The sequence below is a fragment of the Macrobrachium nipponense genome, chromosome 1 (assembly GCF_015104395.2).
Source record: "Macrobrachium nipponense isolate FS-2020 chromosome 1, ASM1510439v2, whole genome shotgun sequence".
In the NCBI taxonomy this organism is placed as follows: domain Eukaryota; kingdom Metazoa; phylum Arthropoda; class Malacostraca; order Decapoda; family Palaemonidae; genus Macrobrachium; species Macrobrachium nipponense.
The window spans coordinates 90,901,618-90,916,893 of record NC_087200.1 but is presented as its reverse complement, the minus strand read 5'-3'; the positions used below and the strand labels follow the sequence as shown (position 1 = coordinate 90,916,893).

General features: G+C 46.1%; 1 long non-coding RNA gene across 1 annotated transcript; it reads right to left on the bottom strand.

Moving 5' to 3' along the window:
• Window positions 1-421: 421 nt before the first annotated feature.
• Window positions 422-15,270, bottom strand: LOC135219457 (uncharacterized). Its single transcript, XR_010315442.1, has 2 exons — window positions 14,902-15,270; window positions 422-740 (listed from the first exon to the last, which is right to left on the bottom strand). It is a non-coding gene; the product is annotated as an uncharacterized LOC135219457 (long non-coding RNA).
• Window positions 15,271-15,276: the final 6 nt, after the last annotated feature.

Below are 15,276 nucleotides of genomic sequence, written 5' to 3'. Positions count from 1 at the left end.
TTGTTGTTAGGAGCATTTCAGGAGAGTCCCCAATCAATTGCTGTAAGCTAGCACATTTTCAGTAGCTGCTGTAGAGTGAAGACATGTTGCTATGCCTTTGCTGACAGCCAAATTAAAATTTCCCTTATTTTGTGTAGTATCTTTGGTGGTAGTTTTGAAAGACGACATGGGTGTGAATAAAAGCAGCCAAGGAGATGTGAGGGGAGTGATAGTTGTTTGACTGCTTCATGTTGTGTGTTATATCAGTTTGTGTTAAATTGCACATAATTTTTATTTTAACATAGTTCCATAATTGTAATAGTGACAATGTATCCCAAAGCAAGGCTTTTAGGCAAAAGTTGCAGAAATTTCATACTTGTAATGAGTGACCATGTCCCCCAAAGCTTGGCTTTTAGGCAAAAGTTGCAGATAAAGATATGCATAATCTAACCAACATTTTATTAAATAAAACCAGACCAGTACATCACCTCGTACATTCTGAGAAAATAAAAGTTCAATGAATATAGTGAAGATACTTTACACTTCCATTGCATTGTACTCTCATACACTTAAATCATATATTTCACTAAATGTTAATAACTCTGCTGAGCTTCTGGACTCTGTTTAAAAGAATATCACCATGCTTGATTACTGCTTGGTACTGCCAGTTCTTGGAATCTGGTCTGTTAGTTTCAACAATCCCACCAACTTTGTCAATCTTGCAGTGAAGTCGACCAGCAGCAATATAACGAGACAGTTCCCTGAAAGTAAATTCTGGTTAGTACTAACTCTTGAACACAAAATTTATCATAGTCAAGCCTGGGTAAGCAAAAGGGTTAAAATGTCGAAATATTTCAAGTGGTTTTCATCCTCCAAGCACCTCTTCAGCAATTAATTTTTGACTTATTCAAAATATGAATCTGCAAAAATGTAGATTAAAAATGTTGATTGGGGAAAATCAAATGGCAAATTTATACAGTTATCCTAAACTTGTCATAATCTAGTTTAAGCATCAATGATGAATGGAAATACAAGGTTAAGGCTGAAGGCCAGAAGCTCAGACGTATACGGTTATCAAATGCTCAAAGGGAAATTGAGAGTAATGGGTATTGAAGGTGTAAAAGGAGGAAATCCTCAATTTTCAAGGATGAAGTACACTATATACTCCTTGAATTATGAAATTTTTTTTAATCAATTTGTATTTTCCATAGCTAACAAACCTGAGGTTTTACCAATACGCTAATCTTCTAGTGCCATCTGGAAACCAGTTTAAAAATAATCAAAGATTGTAAAGCAAGGAATCTGGCATCTGGCCACTCATGTGTATATGAGGTGGAAGCTGGTCACCGACCAGGCTTGGAACCTCGTGACCTGTCTCTTTCTTCCAACCCAGGATATCGGGACAATTAACGTTAAGACCACAGGTTTGTTAGCTATGAAAAATACTGATTGATTAAAAATTTGTCATTTGTTCATAGGCGAAACACTTTCGGTCTTAACAATAGAATAGACTTATACTTGGAGGGTGGTACATGTATCCTTAACCAGCTGGGGGTTCAACCCACCTGACCACCCTTCCTAGAAGATACTAGGAAGAGTTCTAAAGGAGGTAGAGAATAGATAAGCACGTATCTAAAAAAACTCAGCCTGCTGGGATTAAACACAATGAGATGTCCAGATTCATTGCATTCATGGAAGGTAAAGAGAACACTTGTCTGTTCAAGCAACAAACCATGTAGGCCACAGGGATTTGTTACCACTCCTCCTCTCCATGCCAGAGAGGAGCAAGTGCTTCTGAGAAGCAGATTTGTCCATTGATTTGGAACAAACCAAATAACTGCAACCAGTATGGCTGCCACATTCACCTATCTCGAACCAGTTCCAACCACCCACCAATAATAATAATAATAATAATAATAATAATAATAATAATAATAATAATAATAATAAAAAAGGGGGGGGGGGAGACCAACCAACTCGCTCACTCTCTCTCCCACACATCTTGGGTAAGATACAAATTCTCCTGTCAGGGGCACTGGATGAGCTACACAACTTGTTGGCCAGCCACCAATGGATCCAAGGAAAAAGTGTCCAAGGACCTGTGGGCAATGTCCTTCAGGTAAAAGAAGCAAACTTGGTCTGCCAGAGCCAGGCACCAGCATTCAGAATCGTATGAACAAATAAGTTCTTCAATGCCAGAGAGAAACTCCTTGCTCTTATGTCATGTGCTCTAGCCTGCACAGACTGTGACAGAACTAGGTGCAGAGTATGACTGTTTAATCACCTCGCACACCCACAATGAAATGGTGAACTTGCTGGACCGGCCCATGCTAACAAAATGTCTGACACATACGCCTTAAAGTGAAGAGTTTTTTAGATAGCAGTGCAGAGCTCTTGACGGGACAAAGCAGTTACTCCTGCGGATTGCTGTCCATAAACTCAATCAGGGAGGGAATTGAAAATGAGGTAAATCTGCCATCATGCACTTAAAGATTTTGAGTCTTGGCTATGAATTCCAGGACAAATTCGAAGGCCACAGACCCCGACCCCTGGTGTGTTTAACGTCATAACTCAGGCCATGAAGCTTTGCAACTCTCTTCGAGGAAGTAACGTCCTGATGCAGAGACCACTCCGTACCTAGGACTTGACTCCAATGATTTAGCTTGTCAGCCATCACGACTGTCAACGAGTGAAGACGACTGAAGAAAGGAGTCGTCTTCTCCAATGAACAATTCCTGGACCATGAATAGGAGACCTCTATCTTCTGTCAAAGAGAAGAAGTCTTAACATAGGTCATTCAAAGTCAATGGAAAAGATAATAGGATAACTCAAGGGGATGTCCTACGACAAAATGGCCAGCACAGATAATTCTAAATATCCTGTCAACTTGTGCATTGTCAAAGTAATTGCACTGTAGACAGGGGAGGTTCTTGAGCTGCCCAGGAAATGTGTATCTCCAACAAAGGTGGCCCTATGATGATAGGAAACCTGCCCCTTGACTGAGGAACCAGCATGGCAAAGTTGCTAAGATTAATCTTAAATACTGTGAGATAAAACCACCCAGGAATAAAAGTAGGTTAAGCTAGGAATTGAACCCAACCCAATCCCAAACTCTTGAAGAATGGGAAAAATCTTGCAGAATCAAGAAGTAGAACATGCTCCGATGATTTGAAAAGCATGCCCTAAACACATAAGGTCAAACTCAAGTTGATAGGGGGAAGGTTCACCCATTGTAGACTAGGCTAGTCTAACCTATGAACTTATCCCCTTAGGCTTGCTATGCAAGAATTCAACCACTTAGGCTAAGCTAAGATGGAAAGGAAGGTTCAAACCTTGCAAGCCACTTGCAAGGTTAAAACTCAAGTACTTAGGCTAGGAAGATGTTTAAAGTAGTTTTGAACTAGCTAGGCTAAGGACTCAACCACTTCGGCTAAGCTAAGATGACTGTGTTAGACTGACCAGCTAGAGTAGGCCTGGCTAAGAACTTAACTACTTAGACTACGCTAAGATGGTTAAGGCAGGATTGACTAGCTAGGCTAAGTCTGGCTAAGACTCAACCTCTAGGCTAGAGCTATGGTAGTTATGACAGGGTTCAACTAGCTAGGCTACGCCAGGCTAAGAACTCAACCACTTAGGCTAGGCTAAGTCAAAGGCCAGCAGTTCCTTATCCTTCCTTCGCCTTGAAGCCTTCTTGATCTAGACCCAAGTACCTAACCAGAGTAGGTCTGAATCTCAAGAATGAGACAGGTCAATATACTCTTAGGAACAATTCAAATGTAATTAACAATGAAACAAACAAGAATTCTTCCTACCAGGGAAGGTTTGAAGTCTTGGGAAGAAAGACTTCCAATTCCCACAATGAAGCCCAGATGGCTTGACTGAATTAATCCATTGAGGATGTCCGCCAGTCATTGCTGTGGACAAAAGGCATTGCATAGACGTTCCGAATTACCACTGGGTAGGTTATTCTCTTCCACCAAAACAACTATGCTCTCGAATGATGAAATAAGATCCCGCCTTCACCTTTGACAAGGAAGAAACTGGAACGTGGCCATGCAAAGCACCATGCACGTGGACATGCAATGAAACACATACATGGACTGTGATGAATCATGCCCATGGACTTATGATGAACCAAGCACATGGACGAGCAATGAACCATGTACATGGATGTGCAATGACACATACAGTCATGTGATGTAGAACGATCCAAGAGAAAATGTTAGGGAGAAGACCACTCTTGCCTAGAAGTCTCTTGACCCCTTGCTCTGGAAGGCGCACGACAAAAGTAGGACCTCCATCATGTACACGGCCATGATATGTAGAACGATCCATGCGAGAACATCAGGGAGAAAATCAGTCTTTGCCTAGAAGATAACCTCTGACTCTGGAATACAATCGACAAAAGTACGACCTCCATTGCATACACGGACGTGTGATAGAATATATACACGGCCATATTCATCTTTGGCCCCTAAATCGAAGCCTTTTCATCATGTGACAACCTCTGTTTGACTGAGGAGACGAAGAACCAGCCTGAGAACGTTGACTGAGGAGACAAAGAACCAGCCTGAGAACTCTGATGCGAGGGAAGATCAATACGGATTGGAACACATCCACAGATTTGAAGGGAAGAGTGATGTCCATGCTGGGAAGTTGGTGAAGCACCTCTCTCACTCTCAGAAGAAGCGACAAAGTCCCAAATCCTCCAACATCCAACTTGAGAATGAGGGGGAGAAGGAGAAGGCAATGGAACTCTTGCCCTACACTTTTTGCTTGGAATGCCAGGACACCTCCCACTAAACAAAGAGTCCAACCAATCAACCATGTCTTGAAAGAAACACCTCCAATGAGTTGACAACCGATTGCAATGAAGTCATGGATGAGGTTGGGAGTGGTGTCACAGCAACAGGCGGAGGGAGAGATGTCACTGAGGCTGATGTAACAGGCGTAGAATTGCAGAGTGACGTCATGGCATTCGGACCAGTAGCCCATGTCAAAGGCCTCACTGATGGCAAAAAGATCTTCCTTCATCTCCTACAGCAACCGGATGACCTCCCCAGGACATGTACATGTGAAGAAAAGAGAAAAATTTACCAAGAAAATCCATCACCAAAAGAAGCGAAAGACTCGCCCTTCACTTGAATGTGGCACCAACAAAATTATGCCATCATTAGAAGCCATGACGTAACAGGCCCATCCGTGACGTCAAACACCAGACTACTCTTAGAGAGAGAGAGGATACAATGTGTGTAAGAGCAGAATAACATTCAAATAAAACCATACAATAATTTTATTTCATATAGCAAAAGGAAGTACCAAGTCGAACATCATTGGATGATGAAACATCAGAGGGAGATGATAAACAAACATCAGAAAAGCCGCCTGTAAGGTTAGTATTCCCAAATGATGACTCAGTATCAAAGTCTAGCAAGAAGTAGGGGCTCTGACGATAGCAAGGAACACACTGCAAACAGGACTGACTGGGTTCCAAACTTACTTCACAGCACCAATGACCATACCAAAATTAGTGAAGTGGCATCTTTGTAAGAGAGAAGTAAAGCAGAGGGGCTCCCAAGCTCAGAGCAGAATGCCGCCTCTACCAGACTTCAAGGCAAGAAGCAGGCCTGACAACTGATGAGCCTGTAAAAAAAAAAAAAAAAAAAACATGCTCTCTCTCTCTCTCTCAGGAAAGAAGATATACCCAGTAAGAGTGAAAGGAATCACATTTATCTATAGGGATAAAGGGAAGGGAGTGAGCCGTACAACTTGCCCCCTAAATATTCCTGGGAAAGAGACGAGACAGAAACCATGACTGGTCCTGCAAGCAGACAGAACCAACGCACTTGGAGATTGTCCACTATTAAAATTCATCTTGGAATAGGTATAGGAATACTCCTATGCTAGAAAGCTACATCCTAGCATATAAACCATGTCTGCAATGTGAACTTTTAAACATCTCTGTCCCAAAACAAATTCTGAAAGACTAAACGTTACCACATTCCCAGAAAAGGTGTAATAAGATCAAATTAAAGATAAAGTTTCATGTCATAACACAAAAATATTCAAAATATCTTCAATATAACAAATGTAAAATGACAAACCTGAGGTCCTTTAACAATAGGAAGGTAACTAGCGGCAGCTGGACGGTCGTAAGCTTCGAACAAGGGGAGAAAGGTAGTTAACTGCTTGTCCGATCGTGCGCGCAGCCCGAGAGGTGAAGAATCACTTTTGCTTTAGGCCCATGCAAAAAGTTGCAGAGTGAGGGGTGGCATGAGGTGGGACTATATGTAAAGGACCTCAGGTTTGTATAGTTAGGAAAAATGCAATTTTCGACAAATTGTCATTTGTTCCGATACGTAATACAAACCCTCGGTCCTTTAACAATAGGAAGACTCACTTCTTGGTGGGAGGAATCTGAGTCTTTTTGGTGAACAGACTGGTGTTCGTCAACCCTGGAGTGCCTCCCTGGTCGTAAGAGCAAGGGAGGGATCCAAACCTCTGTCCGATTGATCGGGGTGTGCACCGCAGGATCAATGGTCAGACCTCTGGGCCAAGTACTAAGAGAGAGGCAAGCGTATCTCTTCGTACCAGCAAGCAAGAACTTGTTCCTGTTTGCAAGAGACAATCATAAAATGATGGGTTTGTCTCAATTTGGCATCCACTTCCTCCCCCTTGTTGGAGGAAGTGGTGGATATTTACTCCTATCCCTACTGAAAGGGATAGGATGGTGCTCTATTGAGTAGCTCTCACCTGCATCTCGTCCTTACCCAGCAGGGTGACGACCGTGTCCCTCTATCCAGAGGTAGAGGGAAGAAAAAGATGGGAAGAGGAGCCAGTCACACACTCATTCCTCATCCATTCTTACGGTCACACCAGGACTCGATGCTGTTCAGCCTGCGAGGGTCTGGGTTAACTACACAACGTGTTGAGCAAACCACCACGGTTCCCTAGGAAAAAGATCCAAGGAACTGTGGGCAATATCCCGAAGGTAGAAGGAGGTGCATGCGGTCCGGTTGGACCAGGCGCCTGCCTTCATTACCTGCGCCACGGAGAAGTTCTTGCGGAACGCGAGAGAATGATGAAGAGGCGTCCACACTCATCCTGGGTGTCGAGTTTCTTCAGACAGCTCCGTCGCGCCTTTACAGGACAAAGCCGCATAGCCTTCGTATCGGAGGCGGTGAAGTCCATTAGGGAGGGTATTGTGAAGGACTCAAACCAATCGTCAGTTACCGAAGGGTTCTGAGGAGTCTTCGCTACAAAGATCGGTACGAATCGAGCGTCACAAATCCCCATCCCTTTGTGCTTGACTTCTCAAGAGAAGTCATGCAGTTACCTAAGACGAAAAGAAGGGGATAGTCATATGACCTATCCCTCTTCTCGACTTTGGTTATGTACAGTACTCATACTGACAAGCTATTAAGACGAAGTAATGATTGCTCTGGAACAACCGAACTAAGTCCACAGCATAGTTCGTAACTGACTCGGGCGCTCTGACAGCTGCCGACTGACTGGTTCGGAATCAGTAGAGGCAAGTTGTCCAAGCATCCGGGTAAGTAATCACGTGACCTTCGCCCTTTAAAGAGTTATGCTGAGAGACCAAACAAATAAAATATTTGTTAGTCACCGATGCCGGACGGCGCGGCGATGATTCTCTTAATGCATAAGCTCAAAAGGCGAAAGTCAATTGCCTTCAAAAGACCGAGGTCCCTGATGGCAAGAAAATCTCATAGACGTTGAATCTCAGCTTAAGGAGAAACAACACTATGTGACGTTGAAGACGAAGGTAGGCAATGAATGCAACCTACGTCTTCCAGCTGAATCGAGAGAAGGAATCTCAAGATTCTAAACCTGTGCTTACAAATGACTGAAAAACGCTAACCGCCATTTCATTGCTGTCCGGTGTGCAATGAAAGCGGGGCGTTCTTCAGTAATGAAACACAGGGGAGTGCCGCCTGAAGAACTGCTTCTCATGGGCTGAACGTTTGGAAGTAGAGCTGGCAGGTGTGGGAGTAGGCGATGTCTTTCAATACATCTGCTAATCCGGGGTGAACAATGAACAATTGCACACCTCCGAATACAAGATATTTTGAGGACAAACTAAGATTCCGCAAAAATCATTCGCATTATCGATATACGATGCAGCAAGAGACTATTACAGAATTCTGTTACCGTGCGGTAAACAGAAAGATGAGAGTCGAATAGATATCTCTGTTTAAAAATTCTCGCAATACCGAAGACGATGAATACTAGCGTCACAGCAGTAGATGGTCATTCATGTATGCGAGAATCCCCGTTAATCAGAGACTTAAGTCCGTGATTGTTTGGGCAGAGATACGGTTGGTATTCAATCAAAGCAGGTGAGAAAGACATAACCAACCGTCCATCTCAAAGCGGCAGCTGGTACTGAAATGCCTCGGGCAATTCAATACGCAGTAGCTGTCGCTGACTCGTCATCCTGAGTTGCCAAGTAATCCTTTCCACGAAGGAATGCGTTCGGCTAGAACCACCGAGCATAAAAAGATATGCTCGAGCAATTATATTTATGCGAAACGAATTTCGGTAAATATAAAAGCTTAAATGGTGTTGTTGTGACAACACCATAAGTATATAAAATTGAAACTGGAAACTCCTGGGAGGTTGCAGGCAACCCGAGTTGCAGTTCAATTAGAATACTTTTCGTCTAAGTCGCAATCCGTAGAATAACCAGGATATGCGCCTACCCCTCGGACCATTCAACTGCTTAGCAGAATCATGTCGCGAGGTTAACATACGTAGTATATTTGTAGGATTCTGAACAACGATCTCCATCCTAAATTCTTTCCTTCAAGAAAACAAAATAAGGATTGGAGATCGACCACCTTCGGTCTCTATCAAAGAGTGAAGAAGTCTTCCTCGAAGGAAAGCTTCAATGGTGAACAGAATACTAAGACGATAGTTCAAGCCAAACTGGATATTCCCGTCCGTTCTTCTCTATTCCAGGTTGGTCGCCTACTGTGAGATACTCTTCTTTCAGCAGCAGTCTTCTTCCTAATGCTAGAAATTCCAGGAATTCGAGCATAGGCGAGGTTCCCGATTATCGTGTAACATATCGGGGATTCCCGTCTCGCTCACTTTGGACCGTGGTCTCGCCTAAGTGTTTGGAGATCGTAAGAAACTCTAACACTCTGAATGCGCTAGAAATTCCGTAGAATTCTAAGCAGTCTGCAAAACCCCCACCGAATTCGTCAAACGATATCGGCTGGTGGTCCTCTCGATTCCCGTAGAAATCGAGAATGGGGCAGGATCCCTCCTCAACGACCAGGGCTTACGTCAGGTAGGACCCGAAGGTCCCCCCGGTAGCGCAGTCCCCAACGTGGAATCCTACAGAGAAATCTCTGTAGGATCCCTCCCCTTTCCCTCGTAGCCGTAAGGAGAGATGGGAATGGGGGAGGAATTGGATACTCGCTCGCCCTTCCCCAGTGGAACTAGCAGTTGGAGAAGAGTAGGAGCAGCCATCCCCTTGCGGCGATGGCCTCCCAGAGTCTGGGAAAACGTATCGTCATGAGAAAACGTTTTCCCGAGGAGGGTTACGAACTCTCACTGTAGGTAAGGGTCTGCCGCCACTGTGAACGTCGTCTGGGTGGGGCTGATCGACACCTGACAGGAGAGAGCCGATACCGTCCTCCGACTCATTCCAGTCCTCGTCGAGGTCGAAACCTCTCAGGAGGACCGAAGGAGTATTTAAATACGGTGTCCGAAGACACGTAGAAACGCCGCTGTCGCAGTAGAGGAGGTGGAAGTAGCTTGATCATCGACCGGCCAGAACTGAGAGAGCCTTCTTGTCCGGAGACGAGAGACTCTGGTTCAAGACAGAATCGGCAAGCTCCGATCGCGGCAAACCCACCGTCGGTTTGGGTTCCCTCTCGGGCCCCAAAACGACTCGAGCAGAGACATGGGCTCTGCTGGTGGGAGCGGCGATCCTTCCCCCAGGTCGTTGTGCTGACGAATCAGTGCAATAACCTGGGCAAAGTTACTCTGAATCTCGGAAGTTACAGCGTCTTGAGGAGTAGGACCATCCAGTCCCTCCAACAAGAGCAGCTCCCAGGACCCTCCTCCTTCAGAAGAAGGACCAGCAACAGATCCCTGACGGTCGCCTCCAATCACTTGCGCGTACGTCCTGGTTGGTCCTAAGACCATACGTGGCATGTGCGGCGTCGTGACGGGATCGTGAGCGGCGCACCTCTCACGATCACTCCTAGCTACCTCGCTCTTCCCGGTGTAGCCCGAGGAAGTTGAAGGTAGTGGAGAGACAGACCTGACGCTCCCCACCCCCCCCGCTCGCTGGCAGGACCAGCGTACGTGGGGGGCTGCAGCCGTCATCCACCAACCCGCGGTGGGGATCGATCTGCAGGCCTGGCCGTGCCGCTCACCTGTGGCGAGCGGCTCGACTGAGCACGTCGACCCCGGTCCCGTGTGTCAGACGAGCTGCTGCTGGTCACCGTATCCGCCCGGTCCCTGTGGGAGCGGCGGTCAGGTGACCTGCAGAGCTCACTTTCGCGGTGAGACCGGTGAGCGTCCTCGCGGCACGTCAAACCGCTGGTACCAGCCGAGGCTGGTACCGTCGGTCGAGGGGACCTGGGGGACCTCTTCCCAGCCTCAACCCGTGGCCGGTCAGAGACCGTCACGTCCACCTGAGGTACCGGCTGGTCCGCTACGAGAGCGCCGCTGGCCTGGCGAGAGTCACCTGAGCGGCTCTCGACAGTCTTCTGCTCCGTGCCTCGGTCATGACGCTGAGCGAACTCAGGCGTCTTAACTTTGGCTGCACGGTCACCGAAAGGAGGGACCGTACACTCGGAACTTCTCGCGGACGAGAAACCGAGCCGGTACCTGGCTTAGCAGCAGAGCTGCCAAGACCAGGCGAGGGTGTACCAGCGGTACCAGCACCCCACCCTTTGGTCCCCGTCTTCTTCTTCTCAGAAGGGGAGACTGGGACCCCCCGTTCCCGAAGGAACAGGAGGCCCACCAGCAGAAGAACCCCCCCGTCACACCGGAGTGTGACGAGCCCTTCGAAGTTCCCGAAGGAGTCTTCTTAGGGGAATATAACAAAACCCGGTTACCAGCTGGTCGCTGCGAGAGCGGCCGCTGGCCTGGCGAGAGTCACCTGAGCGGTTCTCGCCAGCCTTCTGCTCCGTGCCGTGGTCTTGGCGCCGAGCGAACTCTGGCGCCGAAACTTTGGCTGCACGGTCTCCCGAGGGAGAGCGTACACTCGGGATCTCCCGCGAACGAGAGACCGAGCCGGAACCTGGCGTAGCGGCATCGCCGCTAGCACCAGGCGAGGAAGTACCAGAGCTAACTGATACTCCTCTGGTCCCCGTCTATCTCTTCCTTACGGAAGGGGAGACGGGCCCCGCTCCCGAAGGAGCAGGAGGACCAGCAGAAGGACCCCCCGTCCCACCGAGGTGGGACGGGCCCTTAGAAGTTCCCGAAGGAGACTTCTTAGGGGGGGGAGGCAGCAACAGACGAAGACGAAGATGACACCTTCCTCTTCTTCGTCAGCTCACGCAGGACAGTCGTCAGGTCCTCCATCCAGGCCGGAGTCGGGCCTATTGCCGAAGCAACACGGCCCGACTGCACCTGTCCGGAAGGACCTGGGACTGGGGAAGACACACCATGGGCAGGACCAGCATGACAGGCGCAGGAAACCAGGAGCGACAGGAACAGCAACCAGCTCAGGAGCGGCAGGAACAGCGGCAGCGGTAAACACAGAAGGGACAGCCAAGCCAGTAGCGGGAACCACATCAGCGACAGGTACGGCAGGCCCAGCCATCGCCTCGTAGAATCATCGGCAGCCAGCGGGAACCTGGTACTGGCGGCGGTCCAGGGGCGAGGGGCGAGCTGCTGGAACAGCGGAAGTCTGGGGCAGGCAACACGAAGAAAACACAGGCGCGGCGGCATACCCCTCCTCGGTACGGCGGCGACCGCCCTAGAAGCGGCAGACGGCTCACCGACACAGCATGGGGAGTGTAGACCAGCGGGGGGAAGCAGCATAAGCGGCCGTGAAGGTTGTAGTGGAGACCACTCCAAGGTCACCGCCCCAGACCTCGCTAGACGCTGCAGCAGATCGTGCTAGGCACGCCCTGCAGCCGCAGTGGCCCATACCTGTCCAAGGTCGTCTCCCACGGATGTAGCACCTGCGGTAGCACAGACAGATTAGTAAGAGGGGTTCCCTCACGCACGTGGGGGGGAGACATGCCCCACCCCGAACGGAAGGAAGACCCCAAAAAACAAATACGAGGAAGCTGAGCGGTGGGGGGCAGGAAAGAAGACGAAGAATCGGATACCAAGGGAGTCGCGGGAGAGCTTTCCGACGACTTCCTGGCAGACCTTCGCTTCCCCTACCCCCGCACAGCAGTGAAAAGTAATATGAAAATGAAACAGAATACTGCACTTGCGATTCACTTCATAGAACTTAAAGGGGGAAAGATCAATTCCCGGGTAAGAGCGGAAACTTGATCCATAATAATATGATGCTATCATAAATATATATGAAAATGAACAATACTGCACTTGCTATTTTCACTTTCACAGCAATAAATCGTAAGGATTAATTCCCGGGTAAGAGCGGAAATTGATCCAAAATTAAATTTGATGCAATTAATAAATGAAAATGAAAAGAAAACTGCATTGCGAATCCACTTTCATTGCATTCTATTCATACAAAATAAGAGGCTCGTGCCGAACGCAATCAAGCTCTCGGCAACGAACGCACAGGGCAAAAATATAATGAAAAAGAGTACTTACATCTTTCAATTACACTTTTGCCCAAAATTACATGACTCGGCGCGAGTGCGCCCGCCTCGGCACCGAGACATAATTCAAGGGTTCAATTCATGAAAAAGAGCGGAAATCGCCGTCTCTACGGCGATAGCTCCATGTTGATTCATAAATTAAGTAATGAAAATGAAAACAGTGTACTTACAGTTTCATTTTTCAAGTCAAACAAAACCATTAGTAGAAAACACATTATAAACAAAGCATACGACGATGAAGCGGGCAGAGAGCGATGACGAACACGTCCTTCACACCCGCGGCCGAAAGCAAAAGTGATTCTTCACCTCTCGGGCGCGCGGGCGCGCGCACGATCGGACAAGCAGTTAACTACCGTTCTCCCCTTGTTCGAAGCTTACGACCGTCCCAGCTGCCGCTAGTTACCTTCCATTGTTAAAGGACCGAGGGTTTGTATTACGGTATCGGAACAAATGCTAAAGAACAAATATTCACATTGGGAGATGGATCAGCATTACACAAAAAACAGTTGATGACAAAAGCAGAGGAAAATGCGTGCAGCACATCCACTGCAATTTGCATCTGTCCTTGAGGAACGTGAGCACGGGAATCCTGGAAGACTGTCTTAAAAATGTTGAATCTTACGGGACTTTTGGAATGGATAACCATGAAACAATCACAAGTTTTAGGATAAATAACTGGCTTAGGGGAGGAGAGGAAAGCGAAGGTCAACTCTCCAAGCGGTTAAAGAGAGACTGACCTGTCATGAGGTTCCAAGCTTGGTTGGTGACCAGCTTCCACCTTGTATGCGCATGATTTGCCAGATGCCAAGAATTCCTTGCTTTACAATCTTTGATTGTTTTTTAACCAGTTTCCAGCTGGCATCAGAAGATTATCCTATTATTAAGACCAAAGGTTTGTTTTGCATATGAACAATTCTTCAATACTTCTTGACTGTCCTATACAAGTTAGTGTAAAAGAATTCAATGAAGCTCTTCACCGCATAGCACTTAAGGCCTTGAAAGTTGATATGATGTCTTGGGCATTACATTAGAAGTCCAAATAAACACCTCAAGATGAGGGGGACAAGTTGTGGCTATGAGTGACTACAGTATTATTGATGTGAAGCCATTTGTCTAGAGTACATATCTTCCCTTCTGGCATACCAATCAAATGTTGCTAAACACCAAATTTGTTTAAAAGTTGTAGGCATTAATGTCTTTAACAGTTGAACTTACAGATTTGACAGAGATGGCCCTTCACAAACCCTGATTCTCAGAAAATGATAAATGAAAATGGGCTAGGCATCGCATTTCCATTAAAAAGAAATGTACTGGAGACAGTCTCCAGCAGCTTCAAGTCCCAAAGAAACTTCCCAGCCTGATACCAGTCTTTTCCACTTCTAATACTGCTACCACTGTCACAAGTGTTTCTTAAGTTTCTCTGCAAACATATTGGCAGCTTCCTGGTGTTATTAAAAGACACCTTCAGCTTGCCTCATTTCCAGGCCAGTCAGGGCTTTAAGTGCCCTCTTGTAATCTGGTCCTTCATTTCTATTCTTTTGAACAAACCCTGCATCTGCGTGGATGTAGGCTGCTTCATTCATATCCTGGACCCATAACAATATCAATCATTTTGATGATTGTAAAAACTAAGTAACTTATAAAAGACCATCAACACCATGTCACATGCACATTTTTTTGACTAAGCCCAAAACAAACTTCATCTACTTTTTGAGATTCATGTTCTCAACACATCAAAAGCTCATGCTGGCACATAATTCCACTTATTCACTCAAAATTTACAGAAGAAATTATTAATTCAACCAGTGAAGTTCTCGGAATGGCTCAACATGGTAGTGAAAAGATCAGCTTAGGATTCCACAAATCAATTTTTTCAAAATGGGGAGAGCATTATCATGAATTTCCAGTCTTTTTAAAAGTAGTAATGTAATTTGATTTTAACGAAGAATTTTCATACTGTATATCAACTTTACATCACATTGCTGTATAGGCAGATTTGACTAAAACAAAAAAATGATTAAATATACTACAATTAATGTTAATTTTACAGTAAAAACGATCGTTTAATTGAGGTTTTTATAAGCCTTTGTTAATCGCTACAAAACCATAACATAAAAAGTTGGGATCTAACCTGTCAATAAACTCTGTTGAAACTCCAAAAGCTGTTGCCATATACTGCAGAGTGAGAGAACGGTAAGACTCTAACAACTGTGTGTATGCAAGAATTCGCATTTCTCTGACATAGTATCTATAATGTGGTGCTAGCAGGCGGTCATGACGAAGCTCCCCTTCTACCCAGGCTGTAAAAATAGGTGAAAATTAACATTGGTACTGAAGTATATCAACAATTAAGATTGAAATCTCTGTTGTTCTAACAATATTCTTTTCCGCTTACACAAATGCATAAAATAGTAACACAGAAAATGCCACATCAACAAACTATTTCTGCCATAGGCAAATTTATCTTTTATACTTAAAATATTTTCCGAGTGAACCCAGAGTAGGG